The 24,614-nt window shown below is 36.3% G+C and overlaps 28 non-coding genes across 28 annotated transcripts; all 28 read left to right on the top strand.

Annotated features, from left to right (window-relative positions):
• Window positions 1-701: 701 nt before the first annotated feature.
• TRNAS-GCU (transfer RNA serine (anticodon GCU)) lies at window positions 702-783 on the top strand. Its single transcript has one exon. It is a non-coding gene; the product is annotated as a tRNA-Ser (tRNA).
• Window positions 784-1,849: 1,066 nt separating this feature from the next.
• TRNAS-GCU (transfer RNA serine (anticodon GCU)) lies at window positions 1,850-1,931 on the top strand. The gene has a single exon. It is a non-coding gene; the product is annotated as a tRNA-Ser (tRNA).
• An 830-nt stretch (window positions 1,932-2,761) lies between these two features.
• On the top strand, window positions 2,762-2,842 carry TRNAS-GCU (transfer RNA serine (anticodon GCU)). The gene has a single exon. It is a non-coding gene; the product is annotated as a tRNA-Ser (tRNA).
• A 478-nt stretch (window positions 2,843-3,320) lies between these two features.
• Window positions 3,321-3,402, top strand: TRNAS-GCU (transfer RNA serine (anticodon GCU)). The gene has a single exon. It is a non-coding gene; the product is annotated as a tRNA-Ser (tRNA).
• Window positions 3,403-4,229: 827 nt separating this feature from the next.
• Window positions 4,230-4,311, top strand: TRNAS-GCU (transfer RNA serine (anticodon GCU)). The gene has a single exon. It is a non-coding gene; the product is annotated as a tRNA-Ser (tRNA).
• Window positions 4,312-5,377: 1,066 nt separating this feature from the next.
• On the top strand, window positions 5,378-5,459 carry TRNAS-GCU (transfer RNA serine (anticodon GCU)). Its single transcript has one exon. It is a non-coding gene; the product is annotated as a tRNA-Ser (tRNA).
• Window positions 5,460-6,289: 830 nt separating this feature from the next.
• On the top strand, window positions 6,290-6,370 carry TRNAS-GCU (transfer RNA serine (anticodon GCU)). Its single transcript has one exon. It is a non-coding gene; the product is annotated as a tRNA-Ser (tRNA).
• Window positions 6,371-6,848: 478 nt separating this feature from the next.
• On the top strand, window positions 6,849-6,930 carry TRNAS-GCU (transfer RNA serine (anticodon GCU)). The gene has a single exon. It is a non-coding gene; the product is annotated as a tRNA-Ser (tRNA).
• Window positions 6,931-7,757: 827 nt separating this feature from the next.
• TRNAS-GCU (transfer RNA serine (anticodon GCU)) lies at window positions 7,758-7,839 on the top strand. Its single transcript has one exon. It is a non-coding gene; the product is annotated as a tRNA-Ser (tRNA).
• A 1,066-nt stretch (window positions 7,840-8,905) lies between these two features.
• Window positions 8,906-8,987, top strand: TRNAS-GCU (transfer RNA serine (anticodon GCU)). The gene has a single exon. It is a non-coding gene; the product is annotated as a tRNA-Ser (tRNA).
• An 830-nt stretch (window positions 8,988-9,817) lies between these two features.
• TRNAS-GCU (transfer RNA serine (anticodon GCU)) lies at window positions 9,818-9,898 on the top strand. The gene has a single exon. It is a non-coding gene; the product is annotated as a tRNA-Ser (tRNA).
• A 478-nt stretch (window positions 9,899-10,376) lies between these two features.
• On the top strand, window positions 10,377-10,458 carry TRNAS-GCU (transfer RNA serine (anticodon GCU)). Its single transcript has one exon. It is a non-coding gene; the product is annotated as a tRNA-Ser (tRNA).
• Window positions 10,459-11,288: 830 nt separating this feature from the next.
• On the top strand, window positions 11,289-11,369 carry TRNAS-GCU (transfer RNA serine (anticodon GCU)). Its single transcript has one exon. It is a non-coding gene; the product is annotated as a tRNA-Ser (tRNA).
• A 478-nt stretch (window positions 11,370-11,847) lies between these two features.
• On the top strand, window positions 11,848-11,929 carry TRNAS-GCU (transfer RNA serine (anticodon GCU)). Its single transcript has one exon. It is a non-coding gene; the product is annotated as a tRNA-Ser (tRNA).
• An 830-nt stretch (window positions 11,930-12,759) lies between these two features.
• TRNAS-GCU (transfer RNA serine (anticodon GCU)) lies at window positions 12,760-12,841 on the top strand. Its single transcript has one exon. It is a non-coding gene; the product is annotated as a tRNA-Ser (tRNA).
• An 830-nt stretch (window positions 12,842-13,671) lies between these two features.
• TRNAS-GCU (transfer RNA serine (anticodon GCU)) lies at window positions 13,672-13,752 on the top strand. Its single transcript has one exon. It is a non-coding gene; the product is annotated as a tRNA-Ser (tRNA).
• Window positions 13,753-14,230: 478 nt separating this feature from the next.
• On the top strand, window positions 14,231-14,312 carry TRNAS-GCU (transfer RNA serine (anticodon GCU)). Its single transcript has one exon. It is a non-coding gene; the product is annotated as a tRNA-Ser (tRNA).
• An 827-nt stretch (window positions 14,313-15,139) lies between these two features.
• TRNAS-GCU (transfer RNA serine (anticodon GCU)) lies at window positions 15,140-15,221 on the top strand. Its single transcript has one exon. It is a non-coding gene; the product is annotated as a tRNA-Ser (tRNA).
• A 1,066-nt stretch (window positions 15,222-16,287) lies between these two features.
• Window positions 16,288-16,369, top strand: TRNAS-GCU (transfer RNA serine (anticodon GCU)). Its single transcript has one exon. It is a non-coding gene; the product is annotated as a tRNA-Ser (tRNA).
• Window positions 16,370-17,199: 830 nt separating this feature from the next.
• On the top strand, window positions 17,200-17,280 carry TRNAS-GCU (transfer RNA serine (anticodon GCU)). The gene has a single exon. It is a non-coding gene; the product is annotated as a tRNA-Ser (tRNA).
• Window positions 17,281-17,758: 478 nt separating this feature from the next.
• Window positions 17,759-17,840, top strand: TRNAS-GCU (transfer RNA serine (anticodon GCU)). Its single transcript has one exon. It is a non-coding gene; the product is annotated as a tRNA-Ser (tRNA).
• Window positions 17,841-18,670: 830 nt separating this feature from the next.
• TRNAS-GCU (transfer RNA serine (anticodon GCU)) lies at window positions 18,671-18,751 on the top strand. The gene has a single exon. It is a non-coding gene; the product is annotated as a tRNA-Ser (tRNA).
• Window positions 18,752-19,229: 478 nt separating this feature from the next.
• On the top strand, window positions 19,230-19,311 carry TRNAS-GCU (transfer RNA serine (anticodon GCU)). Its single transcript has one exon. It is a non-coding gene; the product is annotated as a tRNA-Ser (tRNA).
• A 1,066-nt stretch (window positions 19,312-20,377) lies between these two features.
• On the top strand, window positions 20,378-20,459 carry TRNAS-GCU (transfer RNA serine (anticodon GCU)). Its single transcript has one exon. It is a non-coding gene; the product is annotated as a tRNA-Ser (tRNA).
• Window positions 20,460-21,289: 830 nt separating this feature from the next.
• On the top strand, window positions 21,290-21,370 carry TRNAS-GCU (transfer RNA serine (anticodon GCU)). Its single transcript has one exon. It is a non-coding gene; the product is annotated as a tRNA-Ser (tRNA).
• A 478-nt stretch (window positions 21,371-21,848) lies between these two features.
• On the top strand, window positions 21,849-21,930 carry TRNAS-GCU (transfer RNA serine (anticodon GCU)). The gene has a single exon. It is a non-coding gene; the product is annotated as a tRNA-Ser (tRNA).
• An 827-nt stretch (window positions 21,931-22,757) lies between these two features.
• Window positions 22,758-22,839, top strand: TRNAS-GCU (transfer RNA serine (anticodon GCU)). The gene has a single exon. It is a non-coding gene; the product is annotated as a tRNA-Ser (tRNA).
• Window positions 22,840-23,905: 1,066 nt separating this feature from the next.
• On the top strand, window positions 23,906-23,987 carry TRNAS-GCU (transfer RNA serine (anticodon GCU)). The gene has a single exon. It is a non-coding gene; the product is annotated as a tRNA-Ser (tRNA).
• Window positions 23,988-24,614: the final 627 nt, after the last annotated feature.

The raw sequence follows: 24,614 nt of genomic DNA, 5'->3' as shown, positions 1-24,614 counted from the left end.
TTGTCTGGACATGCTACTTTTGCGAAGAATGCTTGAAGCCAACACTTGAAGCTTACACATCACTGTAAAAAAATACTTTAAATTAAGAAATCTATTTCAAGATCAGAAAAAGATGCCGATTGAAGCTTAAACAAAAATATCAAGATATAAACCAGTAAAGTCAAGATTATGAACAAGATGCCATTTGAAGACAACACAAAAATTTCAAGAATATACCAGTCAAATCAGGAATTCTACTTCCTGGACATGCTACTTTTGCGCAGAATGCTTGAAGCCAACACTTGAAGCTTACACATCACTGTAAAAAAATACTATAAATTAAGAAATCTTTTTCAAGATCAGAAAAAGATAACGATTGAAGCTTAAACAAAAATATCAAGATATAAACCAGTAAAGTCAAGATTATGAACAAGATGCCATTTGAAGACAACACAAAAATTTCAAGAATATACCAGTCAAATCAGGAATTCTACTTCAAGATCATGAACATAATACTCAGTCTTACAATTGGATCTGAAAGTGTTTTCATTTTACAAAATCATTTATTATTAAGTAAATAAAGTCTAGAACATTCTCTAGGTATTTGTTAAACTTATATGGGCTGCTGATAGTTTAGACAATACAATCCACAGAGGTTTAATTTATTGACTTTTAAATGCCACAAGTGGTGTCGGATTGCTGGGTGCATTGTCAACATGGAGGACGAGGTGGCCGAGTGGTTAAGGCGATGGACTGCTAATCCATTGTGCTCTGCACGCATGGGTTCAAATCCCATCCTCGTCGGCTTGATATTTTTTTGGAGATGATATTTTTGTCAAGATCGTAAATTCCTGTCAATCATGTTATAAAGTCTTTCTTTAAATAACAGACATGCACAGCACACTTTTAGTGTAACTCTAGCATTGCTTTTACAGTAGCAGCCGTGCTATTGGCCAGATGTGACTTGCCATCAAGCCTTTGATAGTGATGAGAACACAGTCCAAATGCTAGAAATAGTTGACTTTAAAGTAGGAAAAGTGGTGTCAGAAAGCCGGGATTGGGAGATAGCAGAAAGACGTGCTGGCCGAGATGGTTAAGGTTATGGACTGCTAATCCATTATGCTCAGCACGCATGGGTTCAAATCCCATCCTCGTCGGTTTAATTTACGTTGTCTGGACATGCTACTTTTGCGAAGAATGCTTGAAGCCAACACTTGAAGCTTACACATCACTGTAAAAAAATACTTTAAATTAAGAAATCTATTTCAAGATCAGAAAAAGATGCCGATTGAAGCTTAAACAAAAATATCAAGATATAAACCAGTAAAGTCAAGATTATGAACAAGATGCCATTTGAAGACAACACAAAAATTTCAAGAATATACCAGTCAAATCAGGAATTCTACTTCCTGGACATGCTACTTTTGCGCAGAATGCTTGAAGCCAACACTTGAAGCTTACACATCACTGTAAAAAAATACTATAAATTAAGAAATCTTTTTCAAGATCAGAAAAAGATAACGATTGAAGCTTAAACAAAAATAATAAGATATAAACCAGTAAAGTCAAGATTATGAACAAGATGCCATTTGAAGACAACACAAAAATTTCAAGAATATACCAGTCAAATCAGGAATTCTACTTCAAGATCATGAACAAAATACTCTGTCTTACAATTGGATCTGAAAGGGTTTTCATTTTACAAAATCATTTATTATTAAGTAAATAAAGTCTAGAACATTCTCTAGGTATTTGTTAAACTTATATGGGCTGCTGATAGTTTAGACAATACAATCCACAGAGGTTTAAATTATTGACTTTTAAATGCCACAAGTGGTGTCGGATTGCTGGGTGCATTGTCAACATGGAGGACGAGGTGGCCGAGTGGTTAAGGCGATGGACTGCTAATCCATTGTGCTCTGCACGCATGGGTTCAAATCCCATCCTCGTCGGCTTGATATCTTTTTGGAGCTGATATTTTTGTCAAGATCTTAAATTCCTGTCAATCATGTTATAAAGTCTTTCTTTAAATAACAGACATGCACAGCACACTTTTAGTGTAACTCTAGCATTGCATTTACAGTAGCAGTCGTGCTATTGGCCAGATGTGACTTGCCATCAAGCCTTTGATAGTGATGAGAACACAGTCCAAATGCTAGAAATAGTTGACTTTAAAGTAGGAAAAGTGGTGTCAGAAAGCCGGGATTGGGAGATAGCAGAAAGACGAGCTGGCCGAGATGGTTAAGGTTATGGACTGCTAATCCATTATGCTCAGCACGCATGGGTTCAAATCTCATCCTCGTCGGTTTAATTTCCGTTGTCTGGACATGCTACTTTTGCGAAGAATGCTTGAAGCCAACACTTGAAGCTTACACATCACTGTAAAAAAATACTTTAAATTAAGAAATCTATTTTAAGATCAGAAAAAGATGCTGATTGAAGCTTAAACAAAAATATCAAGATATAAACCAGTAAAGTCAAGATTATGAACAAGATGCCATTTGAAGACAACACAAAAATTTCAAGAATATACCAGTCAAATCAGGAATTCTACTTCAAGATCATGAACAAAATACTCTGTCTTACAATTGGATCTGAAAGGGTTTTCATTTTACAAAATCTTTTATTATTAAGTAAATAAAGTCTAGAACATTCTCTAGGTATTTGTTAAACTTATATGGGCTGCTGATAGTTAAGACAATACAATCCACAGAGGTTTAAATTATTGACTTTTAAATGCCACAAGTGGTGTCGGATTGCTGGGTGCATTGTCAACATGGAGGACGAGGTGGCCGAGTGGTTAGGCGATGGACTGCTAATCCATTGTGCTCTGCACGCATGGGTTCAAATGCCATCCTCGTCGGTTTAATTTACGTTGTCTGGACATGCTACTTTTGCGAAGAATGCTTGAAGCCAACACTTGAAGCTTACACATCACTGTAAAAGAAATACTTTAAATTAAGAAATCTATTTTAAGATCAGAAAAAGATGCTGATTGAAGCTAAAACAAAAATATCAAGATATAAACCAGTAAAGTCAAGATTATGAACAAGATGCCATTTGAAGACAACACAAAAATTTCAAGAATATACCAGTCAAATCAGGAATTCTACTTCAAGATCATGAACAAAATACTCTGTCTTACAATTGGATCTGAATGGGTTTTCATTTTACAAAATCATTTATTATTAAGTAAATAAAGTCTAGAACATTCTCTAGGTATTTGTTAAACTTATATGGGCTGCTGATAGTTTAGACAATACAATCCACAGAGGTTTAAATTATTGACTTTTAAATGCCACAAGTGGTGTCGGATTGCTGGGTGCATTGTCAACACGGAGGACGAGGTGGCCGAGTGGTTAAGGCGATGGACTGCTAATCCATTGTGCTCTGCACGCATGGGTTCAAATCCCATCCTCGTTGGCTTGATATTTTTTTGGAGATGATATTTTTGTCAAGATCTTAAATTCCTGTCAATCATGTTATAAAGTCTTTCTTTAAATAACAGACATGCACAGCACACTTTTAGTGTAACTCTAGCATTGCATTTACAGTAGCAGTCGTGCTATTGGCCAGATGTGACTTGCCATCAAGCCTTTGATAGTGATGAGAACACAGTCCAAATGCTAGAAATAGTTGACTTTAAAGTAGGAAAAGTGGTGTCAGAAAGCCGGGATTGGGAGATGGCAGAAAGACCTTAACCGAGAGGTTAAGGTTATGGACTGCTAATCCATTGTGCTCAGCACGCATGGGTTCAAATCCCGTCCTCGTCGGTTTGTTTTACGTTGTCTGGACATGCTACTTTTGCGAAGAATGCTTGAAGCCAACACTTGAAGCTTACACATCACTGTAAAAAAATACTTTAAATTAAGAAATCTATTTCAAGATCAGAAAAAGATGCCGATTGAAGCTTAAACAAAAATATCAAGATATAAACCAGTAAAGTCAAGATTATGAACAAGATGCCATTTGAAGACAACACAAAAATTTCAAGAATATACCAGTCAAATCAGGAATTCTACTTCAAGATCATGAACATAATACTCAGTCTTACAATGGGATCTGAAAGTGTTTTCATTTTACAAAATCATTTATTATTAAGTAAATAAAGTCTAGAACATTCTCTAGGTATTTGTTAAACTTATATGGGCTGCTGATAGTTTAGACAATACAATCCACAGAGGTTTAAATTATTGACTTTTAAATGCCACAAGTGGTGTCGGATTGCTGGGTGCATTGTCAACATGGAGGACGAGGTGGCCGAGTGGTTAAGGCGATGGACTGCTAATCCATTGTGCTCTGCACGCATGGGTTCAAATCCCATCCTCGTCGGCTTGATATTTTTTTGGAGATGATATTTTTGTCAAGATCGTAAATTCCTGTCAATCATGTTATAAAGTCTTTCTTTAAATAACAGACATGCACAGCACACTTTTAGTGTAACTCTAGCATTGCTTTTACAGTAGCAGTCGTGCTATTGGCCAGATGTGACTTGCCATCAAGCCTTTGATAGTGATGAGAACACAGTCCAAATGCTAGAAATAGTTGACTTTAAAGTAGGAAAAGTGGTGTCAGAAAGCCGGGATTGGGAGATAGCAGAAAGACGTGCTGGCCGAGATGGTTAAGGTTATGGACTGCTAATCCATTATGCTCAGCACGCATGGGTTCAAATCCCATCCTCGTCGGTTTAATTTACGTTGTCTGGACATGCTACTTTTGCGAAGAATGCTTGAAGCCAACACTTGAAGCTTACACATCACTGTAAATAAATACTTTAAATTAAGAAATCTATTTCAAGATCAGAAAAAGATGCCGATTGAAGCTTAAACAAAAATATCAAGATATAAACCAGTAAAGTCAAGATTATGAACAAGATGCCATTTGAAGACAACACAAAAATTTCAAGAATATACCAGTCAAATCAGGAATTCTACTTCCTGGACATGCTACTTTTGCGCAGAATGCTTGAAGCCAACACTTGAAGCTTACACATCACTGTAAAAAAATACTATAAATTAAGAAATCTTTTTCAAGATCAGAAAAAGATAACGATTGAAGCTTAAACAAAAATAATAAGATATAAACCAGTAAAGTCAAGATTATGAACAAGATGCCATTTGAAGACAACACAAAAATTTCAAGAGTATACCAGTCAAATCAGGAATTCTACTTCAAGATCATGAACAAAATACTCTGTCTTACAATTGGATCTGAAAGGGTTTTCATTTTACAAAATCATTTATTATTAAGTAAATAAAGTCTAGAACATTCTCTAGGTATTTGTTAAACTTATATGGGCTGCTGATAGTTTAGACAATACAATCCACAGAGGTTTAAATTATTGACTTTTAAATGCCACAAGTGGTGTCGGATTGCTGGGTGCATTGTCAACATGGAGGACGAGGTGGCCGAGTGGTTAAGGCGATGGACTGCTAATCCATTGTGCTCTGCACGCATGGGTTCACATCCCATCCTCGTCGGCTTGATATCTTTTTGGAGCTGATATTTTTGTCAAGATCTTAAATTCCTGTCAATCATGTTATAAAGTCTTTCTTTAAATAACAGACATGCACAGCACACTTTTAGTGTAACTCTAGCATTGCATTTACAGTAGCAGTCGTGCTATTGGCCAGATGTGACTTGCCATCAAGCCTTTGATAGTGATGAGAACACAGTCCAAATGCTAGAAATAGTTGACTTTAAAGTTGGAAAAGTGGTGTCAGAAAGCCGGGATTGGGAGATAGCAGAAAGACGAGCTGGCCGAGATGGTTAAGGTTATGGACTGCTAATCCATTATGCTCAGCACGCATGGGTTCAAATCTCATCCTCGTCGGTTTAATTTACGTTGTCTGGACATGCTACTTTTGCGAAGAATGCTTGAAGCCAACACTTGAAGCTTACACATCACTGTAAAAAAATACTTTAAATTAAGAAATCTATTTTAAGATCAGAAAAAGATGCTGATTGAAGCTTAAACAAAAATATCAAGATATAAACCTGTAAAGTCAAGATTATGAACAAGATGCCATTTGAAGACAACACAAAAATTTCAAGAATATACCAGTCAAATCAGGAATTCTACTTCAAGATCATGAACAAAATACTCTGTCTTACAATTGGATCTGAAAGGGTTTTCATTTTACAAAATCTTTTATTATTAAGTAAATAAAGTCTAGAACATTGTCTAGGTATTTGTTAAACTTATATGGGCTGCTGATAGTTAAGACAATACAATCCACAGAGGTTTAAATTATTGACTTTTAAATGCCACAAGTGGTGTCGGATTGCTGGGTGCATTGTCAACATGGAGGACGAGGTGGCCGAGTGGTTAGGCGATGGACTGCTAATCCATTGTGCTCTGCACGCATGGGTTCAAATGCCATCCTCGTCGGTTTAATTTACGTTGTCTGGACATGCTACTTTTGCGAAGAATGCTTGAAGCCAACACTTGAAGCTTACACATCACTGTAAAAAAAATACTTTAAATTAAGAAATCTATTTTAAGATCAGAAAAAGATGCTGATTGAAGCTTAAACAAAAATATCAAGATATAAACCAGTAAAGTCAAGATTATGAACAAGATGGCATTTGAAGACAACACAAAAATTTCAAGAATATACCAGTCAAATCAGGAATTCTACTTCAAGATCATGAACAAAATACTCTGTCTTACAATTGGATCTGAATGGGTTTTCATTTTACAAAATCATTTATTATTAAGTAAATAAAGTCTAGAACATTCTCTAGGTATTTGTTAAACTTATATGGGCTGCTGATAGTTTAGACAATAAAATCCACAGAGGTTTAAATTATTGACTTTTAAATGCCGCAAGTGGTGTCGGATTGCTGGGTGCATCGTCAACATGGAGGACGAGGTGGCCGAGTGGTTAAGGCGATGGACTGCTAATCCATTGTGCTCTGCACGCATGGGTTCAAATCCCATCCTCGTTGGCTTGATATTTTTTTGGAGATGATATTTTTGTCAAGATCTTAAATTCCTGTCAATCATGTTATAAAGTCTTTCTTTAAATAACAGACATGCACAGCACACTTTTAGTGTAACTCTAGCATTGCATTTACAGTAGCAGTCGTGCTATTGGCCAGATGTGACTTGCCATCAAGCCTTTGATAGTGATGAGAACACAGTCCAAATGCTAGAAATAGTTGACTTTAAAGTAGGAAAAGTGGTGTCAGAAAGCCGGGATTGGGAGATAGCAGAAAGACCTTAACCGAGAGGTTAAGGTTATGGACTGCTAATCCATTGTGCTCAGCACGCATGGGTTTAAATCCCGTCCTCGTCGGTTTAATTTACGTTGTCTGGACATGCTACTTTTGCGAAGAATGCTTGAAGCCAACACTTGAAGCTTACACATCACTGTAAAAAAATACTTTAAATTAAGAAATCTATTTCAAGATCAGAAAAAGATGCCGATTGAAGCTTAAACAAAAATATCAAGATATAAACCAGTAAAGTCAAGATTATGAACAAGATGCCATTTGAAGACAACACAAAAATTTCAAGAATATACCAGTCAAATCAGGAATTCTACTTCAAGATCATGAACATAATACTCAGTCTTACAATTGGATCTGAAAGTGTTTTCATTTTACAAAATCATTTATTATTAAGTAAATAAAGTCTAGAACATTCTCTAGGTATTTGTTAAACTTATATGGGCTGCTGATAGTTTAGACAATACAATCCACAGAGGTTTAATTTATTGACTTTTAAATGCCACAAGTGGTGTCGGATTGCTGGGTGCATTGTCAACATGGAGGACGAGGTGGCCGAGTGGTTAAGGCGATGGACTGCTAATCCATTGTGCTCTGCACGCATGGGTTCAAATCCCATCCTCGTCGGCTTGATATTTTTTTGGAGATGATATTTTTGTCAAGATCGTAAATTCCTGTCAATCATGTTATAAAGTCTTTCTTTAAATAACAGACATGCACAGCACACTTTTAGTGTAACTCTAGCATTGCTTTTACAGTAGCAGCCGTGCTATTGGCCAGATGTGACTTGCCATCAAGCCTTTGATAGTGATGAGAACACAGTCCAAATGCTAGAAATAGTTGACTTTAAAGTAGGAAAAGTGGTGTCAGAAAGCCGGGATTGGGAGATAGCAGAAAGACGTACTGGCCGAGATGGTTAAGGTTATGGACTGCTAATCCATTATGCTCAGCACGCATGGGTTCAAATCCCATCCTCGTCGGTTTAATTTACGTTGTCTGGACATGCTACTTTTGCGAAGAATGCTTGAAGCCAACACTTGAAGCTTACACATCACTGTAAAAAAATACTTTAAATTAAGAAATCTATTTCAAGATCAGAAAAAGATGCCGATTGAAGCTTAAACAAAAATATCAAGATATAAACCAGTAAAGTCAAGATTATGAACAAGATGCCATTTGAAGACAACACAAAAATTTCAAGAATATACCAGTCAAATCAGGAATTCTACTTCCTGGACATGCTACTTTTGCGCAGAATGCTTGAAGCCAACACTTGAAGCTTACACATCACTGTAAAAAAATACTATAAATTAAGAAATCTTTTTCAAGATCAGAAAAAGATAACGATTGAAGCTTAAACAAAAATAATAAGATATAAACCAGTAAAGTCAAGATTATGAACAAGATGCCATTTGAAGACAACACAAAAATTTCAAGAATATACCAGTCAAATCAGGAATTCTACTTCAAGATCATGAACAAAATACTCTGTCTTACAATTGGATCTGAAAGGGTTTTCATTTTACAAAATCATTTATTATTAAGTAAATAAAGTCTAGAACATTTTCTAGGTATTTGTTAAACTTATATGGGCTGCTGATAGTTTAGACAATACAATCCACAGAGGTTTAAATTATTGACTTTTAAATGCCACAAGTGGTGTCGGATTGCTGGGTGCATTGTCAACATGGAGGACGAGGTGGCCGAGTGGTTAAGGCGATGGACTGCTAATCCATTGTGCTTTGCACGCATGGGTTCAAATCCCATCCTCGTCGGCTTGATATCTTTTTGGAGCTGATATTTTTGTCAAGATCTTAAATTCCTGTCAATCATGTTATAAAGTCTTTCTTTAAATAACAGACATGCACAGCACACTTTTAGTGTAACTCTAGCATTGCATTTACAGTAGCAGTCGTGCTATTGGCCAGATGTGACTTGCCATCAAGCCTTTGATAGTGATGAGAACACAGTCCAAATGCTTGAAATAGTTGACTTTAAAGTAGGAAAAGTGGTGTCAGAAAGCCGGGATTGGGAGATAGCAGAAAGACGAGCTGGCTGAGATGGTTAAGGTTATGGACTGCTAATCCATTATGCTCAGCACGCATGGGTTCAAATCTCATCCTCGTCGGTTTAATTTCCGTTGTCTGGACATGCTACTTTTGCGAAGAATGCTTGAAGCCAACACTTGAAGCTTACACATCACTGTAAAAAAATACTTTAAATTAAGAAATCTATTTTAAGATCAGAAAAAGATGCTGATTGAAGCTTAAACAAAAATATCAAGATATAAACCAGTAAAGTCAAGATTATGAACAAGATGCCATTTGAAGACAACACAAAAATTTCAAGAATATACCAGTCAAATCAGGAATTCTACTTCAAGATCATGAACAAAATACTCTGTCTTACAATTGGATCTGAAAGGGTTTTCATTTTACAAAATCATTTATTATTAAGTAAATAAAGTCTAGAACATTCTCTAGGTATTTGTTAAACTTATATGGGCTGCTGATAGTTAAGACAATACAATCCACAGAGGTTTAAATTATTGACTTTTAAATGCCACAAGTGGTGTCAGATTGCTGGGTGCATTGTCAACATGGAGGACGAGGTGGCCGAGTGGTTAGGCGATGGACTGCTAATCCATTGTGCTCTGCACGCATGGGTTCAAATGCCATCCTCGTCGGTTTAATTTACGTTGTCTGGACATGCTACTTTTGCGAAGAATGCTTGAAGCCAACACTTGAAGCTTACACATCACTGTAAAAGAAATACTTTAAATTAAGAAATCTATTTTAAGATCAGAAAAAGATGCTGATTGAAGCTAAAACAAAAATATCAAGATATAAACCAGTAAAGTCAAGATTATGAACAAGATGCCATTTGAAGACAACACAAAAATTTCAAGAATATACCAGTCAAATCAGGAATTCTACTTCAAGATCATGAACAAAATACTCTGTCTTACAATTGGATCTGAATGGGTTTTCATTTTACAAAATCATTTATTATTAAGTAAATAAAGTCTAGAACATTCTCTAGGTATTTGTTAAACTTATATGGGCTGCTGATAGTTTAGACAATACAATCCACAGAGGTTTAAATTATTGACTTTTAAATGCCACAAGTGGTGTCGGATTGCTGGGTGCATTGTCAACATGGAGGACGAGGTGGCCGAGTGGTTAAGGCGATGGACTGCTAATCCATTGTGCTCTGCACGCATGGGTTCAAATCCCATCCTCGTCGGCTTGATATCTTTTTGGAGCTGATATTTTTGTCAAGATCTTAAATTCCTGTCAATCATGTTATAAAGTCTTTCTTTAAATAACAGACATGCACAGCACACTTTTAGTGTAACTCTAGCATTGCATTTACAGTAGCAGTCGTGCTATTGGCCAGATGTGACTTGCCATCAAGCCTTTGATAGTGATGAGAACACAGTCCAAATGCTAGAAATAGTTGACTTTAAAGTAGGAAAAGTGGTGTCAGAAAGCCGGGATTGGGAGATAGCAGAAAGACGAGCTGGCCGAGATGGTTAAGGTTATGGACTGCTAATCCATTATGCTCAGCACGCATGGGTTCAAATCTCATCCTCGTCGGTTTAATTTCCGTTGTCTGGACATGCTACTTTTGCGAAGAATGCTTGAAGCCAACACTTGAAGCTTACACATCACTGTAAAAAAATACTTTAAATTAAGAAATCTATTTTAAGATCAGAAAAAGATGCTGATTGAAGCTTAAACAAAAATATCAAGATATAAACCAGTAAAGTCAAGATTATGAACAAGATGCCATTTGAAGACAACACAAAAATTTCAAGAATATACCAGTCAAATCAGGAATTCTACTTCAAGATCATGAACAAAATACTCTGTCTTAATATTGGATCTGAAAGGGTTTTCATTTTACAAAATCTTTTATTATTAAGTAAATAAAGTCTAGAACATTCTCTAGGTATTTGTTAAACTTATATGGGCTGCTGATAGTTAAGACAATACAATCCACAGAGGTTTAAATTATTGACTTTTAAATGCCACAAGTGGTGTCGGATTGCTGGGTGCATTGTCAACATGGAGGACGAGGTGGCCGAGTGGTTAGGCGATGGACTGCTAATCCATTGTGCTCTGCACGCATGGGTTCAAATGCCATCCTCGTCGGTTTAATTTACGTTGTCTGGACATGCTACTTTTGCGAAGAATGCTTGAAGCCAACACTTGAAGCTTACACATCACTGTAAAAGAAATACTTTAAATTAAGAAATCTATTTTAAGATCAGAAAAAGATGCTGATTGAAGCTAAAACAAAAATATCAAGATATAAACCAGTAAAGTCAAGATTATGAACAAGATGCCATTTGAAGACAACACAAAAATTTCAAGAATATACCAGTCAAATCAGGAATTCTACTTCAAGATCATGAACAAAATACTCTGTCTTACAATTGGATCTGAATGGGTTTTCATTTTACAAAATCATTTATTATTAAGTAAATAAAGTCTAGAACATTCTCTAGGTATTTGTTAAACTTATATGGGCTGCTGATAGTTTAGACAATACAATCCACAGAGGTTTAAATTATTGACTTTTAAATGCCACAAGTGGTGTCGGATTGCTGGGTGCATTGTCAACATGGAGGACGAGGTGGCCGAGTGGTTAAGGCGATGGACTGCTAATCCATTGTGCTCTGCACGCATGGGTTCAAATCCCATCCTCGTTGGCTTGATATTTTTTTGGAGATGATATTTTTGTCAAGATCTTAAATTCCTGTCAATCATGTTATAAAGTCTTTCTTTAAATAACAGACATGCACAGCACACTTTTAGTGTAACTCTAGCATTGCATTTACAGTAGCAGTCGTGCTATTGGCCAGATGTGACTTGCCATCAAGCCTTTGATAGTGATGAGAACACAGTCCAAATGCTAGAAATAGTTGACTTTAAAGTAGGAAAAGTGGTGTCAGAAAGCCGGGATTGGGAGATAGCAGAAAGACGTGCTGGCCGAGATGGTTAAGGTTATGGACTGCTAATCCATTATGCTCAGCACGCATGGGTTCAAATCCCATCCTCGTCGGTTTAATTTACGTTGTCTGGACATGCTACTTTTGCGAAGAATGCTTGAAGCCAACACTTGAAGCTTACACATCACTGTAAAAAAATACTTTAAATTAAGAAATCTATTTCAAGATCAGAAAAAGATGCCGATTGAAGCTTAAACAAAAATATCAAGATATAAACCAGTAAAGTCAAGATTATGAACAAGATGCCATTTGAAGACAACACAAAAATTTCAAGAATATACCAGTCAAATCAGGAATTCTACTTCAAGATCATGAACAAAATACTCAGTCTTACAATTGGATCTGAAAGTGTTTTCATTTTACAAAATCATTTATTATTAAGTAAATAAAGTCTAGAACATTCTCTAGGTATTTGTTAAACTTATATGGGCTGCTGATAGTTTAGACAATACAATCCACAGAGGTTTAAATTATTGACTTTTAAATGCCACAAGTGGTGTCGGATTGCTGGGTGCATTGTCAACATGGAGGACGAGGTGGCCGAGTGGTTAAGGCGATGGACTGCTAATCCATTGTGCTCTGCACGCATGGGTTCACATCCCATCCTCGTCGGCTTGATATCTTTTTGGAGCTGATATTTTTGTCAAGATCTTAAATTCCTGTCAATCATGTTATAAAGTCTTTCTTTAAATAACAGACATGCACAGCACACTTTTAGTGTAACTCTAGCATTGCATTTACAGTAGCAGTCGTGCTATTGGCCAGATGTGACTTGCCATCAAGCCTTTGATAGTGATGAGAACACAGTCCAAATGCTAGAAATAGTTGACTTTAAAGTTGGAAAAGTGGTGTCAGAAAGCCGGGATTGGGAGATAGCAGAAAGACGAGCTGGCCGAGATGGTTAAGGTTATGGACTGCTAATCCATTATGCTCAGCACGCATGGGTTCAAATCTCATCCTCGTCGGTTTAATTTACGTTGTCTGGACATGCTACTTTTGCGAAGAATGCTTGAAGCCAACACTTGAAGCTTACACATCACTGTAAAAAAATACTTTAAATTAAGAAATCTATTTTAAGATCAGAAAAAGATGCTGATTGAAGCTTAAACAAAAATATCAAGATATAAACCTGTAAAGTCAAGATTATGAACAAGATGCCATTTGAAGACAACACAAAAATTTCAAGAATATACCAGTCAAATCAGGAATTCTACTTCAAGATCATGAACAAAATACTCTGTCTTACAATTGGATCTGAAAGGGTTTTCATTTTACAAAATCTTTTATTATTAAGTAAATAAAGTCTAGAACATTGTCTAGGTATTTGTTAAACTTATATGGGCTGCTGATAGTTAAGACAATACAATCCACAGAGGTTTAAATTATTGACTTTTAAATGCCACAAGTGGTGTCGGATTGCTGGGTGCATTGTCAACATGGAGGACGAGGTGGCCGAGTGGTTAGGCGATGGACTGCTAATCCATTGTGCTCTGCACGCATGGGTTCAAATGCCATCCTCGTCGGTTTAATTTACGTTGTCTGGACATGCTACTTTTGCGAAGAATGCTTGAAGCCAACACTTGAAGCTTACACATCACTGTAAAAAAAATACTTTAAATTAAGAAATCTATTTTAAGATCAGAAAAAGATGCTGATTGAAGCTAAAACAAAAATATCAAGATATAAACCAGTAAAGTCAAGATTATGAACAAGATGGCATTTGAAGACAACACAAAAATTTCAAGAATATACCAGTCAAATCAGGAATTCTACTTCAAGATCATGAACAAAATACTCTGTCTTACAATTGGATCTGAATGGGTTTTCATTTTACAAAATCATTTATTATTAAGTAAATAAAGTCTAGAACATTCTCTAGGTATTTGTTAAACTTATATGGGCTGCTGATAGTTTAGACAATAAAATCCACAGAGGTTTAAATTATTGACTTTTAAATGCCGCAAGTGGTGTCGGATTGCTGGGTGCATCGACAACATGGAGGACGAGGTGGCCGAGTGGTTAAGGCGATGGACTGCTAATCCATTGTGCTCTGCACGCATGGGTTCAAATCCCATCCTCGTTGGCTTGATATTTTTTTGGAGATGATATTTTTGTCAAGATCTTAAATTCCTGTCAATCATGTTATAAAGTCTTTCTTTAAATAACAGACATGCACAGCACACTTTTAGTGTAACTCTAGCATTGCATTTACAGTAGCAGTCGTGCTATTGGCCAGATGTGACTTGCCATCAAGCCTTTGATAGTGATGAGAACACAGTCCAAATGCTAGAAATAGTTGACTTTAAAGTAGGAAAAGTGGTGTCAGAAAGCCGGGATTGGGAGATAGCAGAAAGACCTTAACCGAGAGGTTAAGGTTATGGACTGCTAATCCATTGTGCTCAGCACGCATGGGTTTAAATCCCGTCCTCGTCGGTTTAATTTACGTTGTCTGGACATGCTACTTTTGCGAAGAATGCTTGAAGCCAACACTTGAAGCTTACACATCACTGTAAAAAAATACTTTAAATTAAGAAATCTATTTCAAGATCAGAAAAAGATGCCGATTGAAGCTTAAACAAAAATATCAAGATATAAACCAGTAAAGTCAAGATTATGAACAAGATGCCATTTGAAGACAACACAAAAATTTCAAGAATATACCAGTCAAATCAGGAATTCTACTTCAAGATCATGAACATAATACTCAGTCTTACAATTGGATCTGAAAGTGTTTTCATTTTACAAAATCATTTATTATTAAGTAAATAAAGTCTAGAACATTCTCTAGGTATTTGTTAAACTTATATGGGCTGCTGATAGTTTAGACAATACAATCCACAGAGGTTTAATTTATTGACTTTTAAATGCCACAAGTGGTGTCGGATTGCTGGGTGCATTGTCAACATGGAGGACGAGGTGGCCGAGTGGTTAAGGCGATGGACTGCTAATCCATTGTGCTCTGCACGCATGGGTTCAAATCCCATCCTCGTCGGCTTGATATTTTTTTGGAGATGATATTTTTGTCAAGATCGTAAATTCCTGTCAATCATGTTATAAAGTCTTTCTTTAAATAACAGACATGCACAGCACACTTTTAGTGTAACTCTAGCATTGCTTTTACAGTAGCAGCCGTGCTATTGGCCAGATGTGACTTGCCATCAAGCCTTTGATAGTGATGAGAACACAGTCCAAATGCTAGAAATAGTTGACTTTAAAGTAGGAAAAGTGGTGTCAGAAAGCCGGGATTGGGAGATAGCAGAAAGACGTACTGGCCGAGATGGTTAAGGTTATGGACTGCTAATCCATTATGCTCAGCACGCATGGGTTCAAATCCCATCCTCGTCGGTTTAATTTACGTTGTCTGGACATGCTACTTTTGCGAAGAATGCTTGAAGCCAACACTTGAAGCTTACACATCACTGTAAAAAAATACTTTAAATTAAGAAATCTATTTCAAGATCAGAAAAAGATGCCGATTGAAGCTTAAACAAAAATATCAAGATATAAACCAGTAAAGTCAAGATTATGAACAAGATGCCATTTGAAGACAACACAAAAATTTCAAGAATATACCAGTCAAATCAGGAATTCTACTTCCTGGACATGCTACTTTTGCGCAGAATGCTTGAAGCCAACACTTGAAGCTTACACATCACTGTAAAAAAATACTATAAATTAAGAAATCTTTTTCAAGATCAGAAAAAGATAACGATTGAAGCTTAAACAAAAATAATAAGATATAAACCAGTAAAGTCAAGATTATGAACAAGATGCCATTTGAAGACAACACAAAAATTTCAAGAATATACCAGTCAAATCAGGAATTCTACTTCAAGATCATGAACAAAATACTCTGTCTTACAATTGGATCTGAAAGGGTTTTCATTTTACAAAATCATTTATTATTAAGTAAATAAAGTCTAGAACATTTTCTAGGTATTTGTTAAACTTATATGGGCTGCTGATAGTTTAGACAATACAATCCACAGAGGTTTAAATTATTGACTTTTAAATGCCACAAGTGGTGTCGGATTGCTGGGTGCATTGTCAACATGGAGGACGAGGTGGCCGAGTGGTTAAGGCGATGGACTGCTAATCCATTGTGCTTTGCACGCATGGGTTCAAATCCCATCCTCGTCGGCTTGATATCTTTTTGGAGCTGATATTTTTGTCAAGATCTTAAATTCCTGTCAATCATGTTATAAAGTCTTTCTTTAAATAACAGACATGCACAGCACACTTTTAGTGTAACTCTAGCATTGCATTTACAGTAGCAGTCGTGCTATTGGCCAGATGTGACTTGCCATCAAGCCTTTGATAGTGATGAGAACACAGTCCAAATGCTAGAAATAGTTGACTTTAAAGTAGGAAAAGTGGTGTCAGAAAGCCGGGATTGGGAGATAGCAGAAAGACGAGCTGGCTGAGATGGTTAAGGTTATGGACTGCTAATCCATTATGCTCAGCACGCATGGGTTCAAATCTCATCCTCGTCGGTTTAATTTCCGTTGTCTGGACATGCTACTTTTGCGAAGAATGCTTGAAGCCAACACTTGAAGCTTACACATCACTGTAAAAAAATACTTTAAATTAAGAAATCTATTTTAAGATCAGAAAAAGATGCTGATTGAAGCTTAAACAAAAATATCAAGATATAAACCAGTAAAGTCAAGATTATGAACAAGATGCCATTTGAAGACAACACAAAAATTTCAAGAATATACCAGTCAAATCAGGAATTCTACTTCAAGATCATGAACAAAATACTCTGTCTTACAATTGGATCTGAAAGGGTTTTCATTTTACAAAATCATTTATTATTAAGTAAATAAAGTCTAGAACATTCTCTAGGTATTTGTTAAACTTATATGGGCTGCTGATAGTTAAGACAATACAATCCACAGAGGTTTAAATTATTGACTTTTAAATGCCACAAGTGGTGTCGGATTGCTGGGTGCATTGTCAACATGGAGGACGAGGTGGCCGAGTGGTTAGGCGATGGACTGCTAATCCATTGTGCTCTGCACGCATGGGTTCAAATGCCATCCTCGTCGGTTTAATTTACGTTGTCTGGACATGCTACTTTTGCGAAGAATGCTTGAAGCCAACACTTGAAGCTTACACATCACTGTAAAAGAAATACTTTAAATTAAGAAATCTATTTTAAGATCAGAAAAAGATGCTGATTGAAGCTAAAACAAAAATATCAAGATATAAACCAGTAAAGTCAAGATTATGAACAAGATGCCATTTGAAGACAACACAAAAATTTCAAGAATATACCAGTCAAATCAAGAATTCTACTTCAAGATCATGAACAAAATACTCTGTCTTACAATTGGATCTGAATGGGTTTTCATTTTACAAAATCATTTATTATTAAGTAAATAAAGTCTAGAACATTCTCTAGGTATTTGTTAAACTTATATGGGCTGCTGATAGTTTAGACAATACAATCCACAGAGGTTTAAATTATTGACTTTTAAATGCCACAAGTGGTGTCGGATTGCTGGGTGCATTGTCAACATGGAGGACGAGGTGGCCGAGTGGTTAAGGCGATGGACTGCTAATCCATTGTGCTCTGCACGCATGGGTTCAAATCCCATCCTCGTCGGCTTGATATCTTTTTGGAGCTGATATTTTTGTCAAGATCTTAAATTCCTGTCAATCATGTTATAAAGTCTTTCTTTAAATAACAGACATGCACAGCACACTTTTAGTGTAACTCTAGCATTGCATTTACAGTAGCAGTCGTGCTATTGGCCAGATGTGACTTGCCATCAAGCCTTTGATAGTGATGAGAACACAGTCCAAATGCTAGAAATAGTTGACTTTAAAGTAGGAAAAGTGGTGTCAGAAAGCCGGGATTGGGAGATAGCAGAAAGACGAGCTGGCCGAGATGGTTAAGGTTATGGACTGCTAATCCATTATGCTCAGCACGCATGGGTTCAAATCTCATCCTCGTCGGTTTAATTTCCGTTGTCTGGACATGCTACTTTTGCGAAGAATGCTTGAAGCCAACACTTGAAGCTTACACATCACTGTAAAAAAATACTTTAAATTAAGAAATCTATTTTAAGATCAGAAAAAGATGCTGATTGAAGCTTAAACAAAAATATCAAGATATAAACCAGTAAAGTCAAGATTATGAACAAGATGCCATTTGAAGACAACACAAAAATTTCAAGAATATACCAGTCAAATCAGGAATTCTACTTCAAGATCATGAACAAAATACTCTGTCTTAATATTGGATCTGAAAGGGTTTTCATTTTACAAAATCTTTTATTATTAAGTAAATAAAGTCTAGAACATTCTCTAGGTATTTGTTAAACTTATATGGGCTGCTGATAGTTAAGACAATACAATCCACAGAGGTTTAAATTATTGACTTTTAAATGCCACAAGTGGTGTCGGATTGCTGGGTGCATTGTCAACATGGAGGACGAGGTGGCCGAGTGGTTAGGCGATGGACTGCTAATCCATTGTGCTCTGCACGCATGGGTTCAAATGCCATCCTCGTCGGTTTAATTTACGTTGTCTGGACATGCTACTTTTGCGAAGAATGCTTGAAGCCAACACTTGAAGCTTACACATCACTGTAAAAGAAATACTTTAAATTAAGAAATCTATTTTAAGATCAGAAAAAGATGCTGATTGAAGCTAAAACAAAAATATCAAGATATAAACCAGTAAAGTCAAGATTATGAACAAGATGCCATTTGAAGACAACACAAAAATTTCAAGAATATACCAGTCAAATCAGGAATTCTACTTCAAGATCATGAACAAAATACTCTGTCTTACAATTGGATCTGAATGGGTTTTCATTTTACAAAATCATTTATTATTAAGTAAATAAAGTCTAGAACATTCTCTAGGTATTTGTTAAACTTATATGGGCTGCTGATAGTTTAGACAATACAATCCACAGAGGTTTAAATTATTGACTTTTAAATGCCACAAGTGGTGTCGGATTGCTGGGTGCATTGTCAACATGGAGGACGAGGTGGCCGAGTGGTTAAGGCGATGGACTGCTAATCCATTGTGCTCTGCACGCATGGGTTCAAATCCCATCCTCGTTGGCTTGATATTTTTTTGGAGATGATATTTTTGTCAAGATCTTAAATTCCTGTCAATCATGTTATAAAGTCTTTCTTTAAATAACAGACATGCACAGCACACTTTTAGTGTAACTCTAGCATTGCATTTACAGTAGCAGTCGTGCTATTGGCCAGATGTGACTTGCCATCAAGCCTTTGATAGTGATGAGAACACAGTCCAAATGCTAGAAATAGTTGACTTTAAAGTAGGAAAAGTGGTGTCAGAAAGCCGGGATTGGGAGATAGCAGAAAGACGTGCTGGCCGAGATGGTTAAGGTTATGGACTGCTAATCCATTATGCTCAGCACGCATGGGTTCAAATCCCATCCTCGTCGGTTTAATTTACGTTGTCTGGACATGCTACTTTTGCGAAGAATGCTTGAAGCCAACACTTGAAGCTTACACATCACTGTAAAAAAATACTTTAAATTAAGAAATCTATTTCAAGATCAGAAAAAGATGCCGATTGAAGCTTAAACAAAAATATCAAGATATAAACCAGTAAAGTCAAGATTATGAACAAGATGCCATTTGAAGACAACACAAAAATTTCAAGAATATACCAGTCAAATCAGGAATTCTACTTCCTGGACATGCTACTTTTGCGCAGAATGCTTGAAGCCAACACTTGAAGCTTACACATCACTGTAAAAAAATACTATAAATTAAGAAATCTTTTTCAAGATCAGAAAAAGATAACGATTGAAGCTTAAACAAAAATAATAAGATATAAACCAGTAAAGTCAAGATTATGAACAAGATGCCATTTGAAGACAACACAAAAATTTCAAGAATATACCAGTCAAATCAGGAATTCTACTTCAAGATCATGAACAAAATACTCTGTCTTACAATTGGATCTGAAAGGGTTTTCATTTTACAAAATCATTTATTATTAAGTAAATAAAGTCTAGAACATTCTCTAGGTATTTGTTAAACTTATATGGGCTGCTGATAGTTTAGACAATACAATCCACAGAGGTTTAAATTATTGACTTTTAAATGCCACAAGTGGTGTCGGATTGCTGGGTGCATTGTCAACATGGAGGACGAGGTGGCCGAGTGGTTAAGGCGATGGACTGCTAATCCATTGTGCTCTGCACGCATGGGTTCACATCCCATCCTCGTCGGCTTGATATCTTTTTGGAGCTGATATTTTTGTCAAGATCTTAAATTCCTGTCAATCATGTTATAAAGTCTTTCTTTAAATAACAGACATGCACAGCACACTTTTAGTGTAACTCTAGCATTGCATTTACAGTAGCAGTCGTGCTATTGGCCAGATGTGACTTGCCATCAAGCCTTTGATAGTGATGAGAACACAGTCCAAATGCTAGAAATAGTTGACTTTAAAGTTGGAAAAGTGGTGTCAGAAAGCCGGGATTGGGAGATAGCAGAAAGACGAGCTGGCCGAGATGGTTAAGGTTATGGACTGCTAATCCATTATGCTCAGCACGCATGGGTTCAAATCTCATCCTCGTCGGTTTAATTTACGTTGTCTGGACATGCTACTTTTGCGAAGAATGCTTGAAGCCAACACTTGAAGCTTACACATCACTGTAAAAAAATACTTTAAATTAAGAAATCTATTTTAAGATCAGAAAAAGATGCTGATTGAAGCTTAAACAAAAATATCAAGATATAAACCAGTAAAGTCAAGATTATGAACAAGATGCCATTTGAAGACAACACAAAAATTTCAAGAATATACCAGTCAAATCAGGAATTCTACTTCAAGATCATGAACAAAATACTCTGTCTTACAATTGGATCTGAAAGGGTTTTCATTTTACAAAATCTTTTATTATTAAGTAAATAAAGTCTAGAACATTGTCTAGGTATTTGTTAAACTTATATGGGCTGCTGATAGTTAAGACAATACAATCCACAGAGGTTTAAATTATTGACTTTTAAATGCCACAAGTGGTGTCGGATTGCTGGGTGCATTGTCAACATGGAGGACGAGGTGGCCGAGTGGTTAGGCGATGGACTGCTAATCCATTGTGCTCTGCACGCATGGGTTCAAATGCCATCCTCGTCGGTTTAATTTACGTTGTCTGGATATGCTACTTTTGCGAAGAATGCTTGAAGCCAACACTTGAAGCTTACACATCACTGTAAAAAAAATACTTTAAATTAAGAAATCTATTTTAAGATCAGAAAAAGATGCTGATTGAAGCTAAAACAAAAATATCAAGATATAAACCAGTAAAGTCAAGATTATGAACAAGATGGCATTTGAAGACAACACAAAAATTTCAAGAATATACCAGTCAAATCAGGAATTCTACTTCAAGATCATGAACAAAATACTCTGTCTTACAATTGGATCTGAATGGGTTTTCATTTTACAAAATCATTTATTATTAAGTAAATAAAGTCTAGAACATTCTCTAGGTATTTGTTAAACTTATATGGGCTGCTGATAGTTTAGACAATAAAATCCACAGAGGTTTAAATTATTGACTTTTAAATGCCGCAAGTGGTGTCGGATTGCTGGGTGCATCGTCAACATGGAGGACGAGGTGGCCGAGTGGTTAAGGCGATGGACTGCTAATCCATTGTGCTCTGCACGCATGGGTTCAAATCCCATCCTCGTTGGCTTGATATTTTTTTGGAGATGATATTTTTGTCAAGATCTTAAATTCCTGTCAATCATGTTATAAAGTCTTTCTTTAAATAACAGACATGCACAGCACACTTTTAGTGTAACTCTAGCATTGCATTTACAGTAGCAGTCGTGCTATTGGCCAGATGTGACTTGCCATCAAGCCTTTGATAGTGATGAGAACACAGTCCAAATGCTAGAAATAGTTGACTTTAAAGTAGGAAAAGTGGTGTCAGAAAGCCGGGATTGGGAGATAGCAGAAAGACCTTAACCGAGAGGTTAAGGTTATGGACTGCTAATCCATTGTGCTCAGCACGCATGGGTTTAAATCCCGTCCTCGTCGGTTTAATTTACGTTGTCTGGACATGCTACTTTTGCGAAGAATGCTTGAAGCCAACACTTGAAGCTTACACATCACTGTAAAAAAATACTTTAAATTAAGAAATCTATTTCAAGATCAGAAAAAGATGCCGATTGAAGCTTAAACAAAAATATCAAGATATAAACCAGTAAAGTCAAGATTATGAACAAGATGCCATTTGAAGACAACACAAAAATTTCAAGAATATACCAGTCAAATCAGGAATTCTACTTCAAGATCATGAACATAATACTCAGTCTTACAATTGGATCTGAAAGTGTTTTCATTTTACAAAATCATTTATTATTAAGTAAATAAAGTCTAGAACATTCTCTAGGTATTTGTTAAACTTATATGGGCTGCTGATAGTTTAGACAATACAATCCACAGAGGTTTAATTTATTGACTTTTAAATGCCACAAGTGGTGTCGGATTGCTGGGTGCATTGTCAACATGGAGGACGAGGTGGCCGAGTGGTTAAGGCGATGGACTGCTAATCCATTGCGCTCTGCACGCATGGGTTCAAATCCCATCCTCGTCGGCTTGATATTTTTTTGGAGATGATATTTTTGTCAAGATCGTAAATTCCTGTCAATCATGTTATAAAGTCTTTCTTTAAATAACAGACATGCACAGCACACTTTTAGTGTAACTCTAGCATTGCTTTTACAGTAGCAGCCGTGCTATTGGCCAGATGTGACTTGCCATCAAGCCTTTGATAGTGATGAGAACACAGTCCAAATGCTAGAAATAGTTGACTTTAAAGTAGGAAAAGTGGTGTCAGAAAGCCGGGATTGGGAAATAGCAGAAAGACGTACTGGCCGAGATGGTTAAGGTTATGGACTGCTAATCCATTATGCTCAGCACGCATGGGTTCAAATCCCATCCTCGTCGGTTTAATTTACGTTGTCTGGACATGCTACTTTTGCGAAGAATGCTTGAAGCCAACACTTGAAGCTTACACATCACTGTAAAAAAATACTTTAAATTAAGAAATCTATTTCAAGATCAGAAAAAGATGCCGATTGAAGCTTAAACAAAAATATCAAGATATAAACCAGTAAAGTCAAGATTATGAACAAGATGCCATTTGAAGACAACACAAAAATTTCAAGAATATACCAGTCAAATCAGGAATTCTACTTCCTGGACATGCTACTTTTGCGCAGAATGCTTGAAGCCAACACTTGAAGCTTACACATCACTGTAAAAAAATACTATAAATTAAGAAATCTTTTTCAAGATCAGAAAAAGATAACGATTGAAGCTTAAACAAAAATAATAAGATATAAACCAGTAAAGTCAAGATTATGAACAAGATGCCATTTGAAGACAACACAAAAATTTCAAGAATATACCAGTCAAATCAGGAATTCTACTTCAAGATCATGAACAAAATACTCTGTCTTACAATTGGATCTGAAAGGGTTTTCATTTTACAAAATCATTTTTTATTAAGTAAATAAAGTCTAGAACATTCTCTAGGTATTTGTTAAACTTATATGGGCTGCTGATAGTTTAGACAATACAATCCACAGAGGTTTAAATTATTGACTTTTAAATGCCACAAGTGGTGTCGGATTGCTGGGTGCATTGTCAACATGGAGGACGAGGTGGCCGAGTGGTTAAGGCGATGGACTGCTAATCCATTGTGCTCTGCACTCATGGGTTCAAATCCCATCCTCGTCGGTTTAATTTACGTTGTCTGGACATGCTACTTTTGCGAAGAATGCTTGAAGCCAACACTTGAAGCTTACACATCACTGTAAAAAAATACTTTAAATTAAGAAATCTATTTCAAGATCAGAAAAAGATGCCGATTGAAGCTTAAACAAAAATATCAAGATATAAACCAGTAAAGTCAAGATTATGAACAAGATGCCATTTGAAGACAACACAAAAATTTCAAGAATATACCAGTCAAATCAGGAATTCTACTTCAAGATCATGAACAAAATACTCTGTCTTACAATTGGATCTGAAAGGGTTTTCATTTTACAAAATCATTTATTATTAAGTAAATAAAGTCTAGAACATTCTCTAGGTATTTGTTAAACTTATATGGGCTGCTGATAGTTTAGACAATACAATCCACAGAGGTTTAAATTATTGACTTTTAAATGCCACAAGTGATGTCGGATTGCTGGGTGCATTGTCAACATGAAGGTCGAGGTGGCCGAGTGGTTAAGGCGATGGACTGCATCGTCAACATGGAGGATGAGGTGGCCGAGTGGTTAAGGCGATGTACTGCTAATCCTTTGTGCTCTGCACGCATGGGTTCAAATCCCATCCTTGCGGCTTGATATTTTTTTGGAG

The sequence above is a fragment of the Crinia signifera genome, chromosome 11, assembly GCF_055691185.1.
Source record: "Crinia signifera chromosome 11, ASM5569118v1, whole genome shotgun sequence".
Lineage (NCBI taxonomy): Eukaryota > Metazoa > Chordata > Amphibia > Anura > Myobatrachidae > Crinia > Crinia signifera.
Note: the sequence above shows the minus strand (reverse complement) of the source record. Positions and strands in the feature narration are given on the sequence as shown.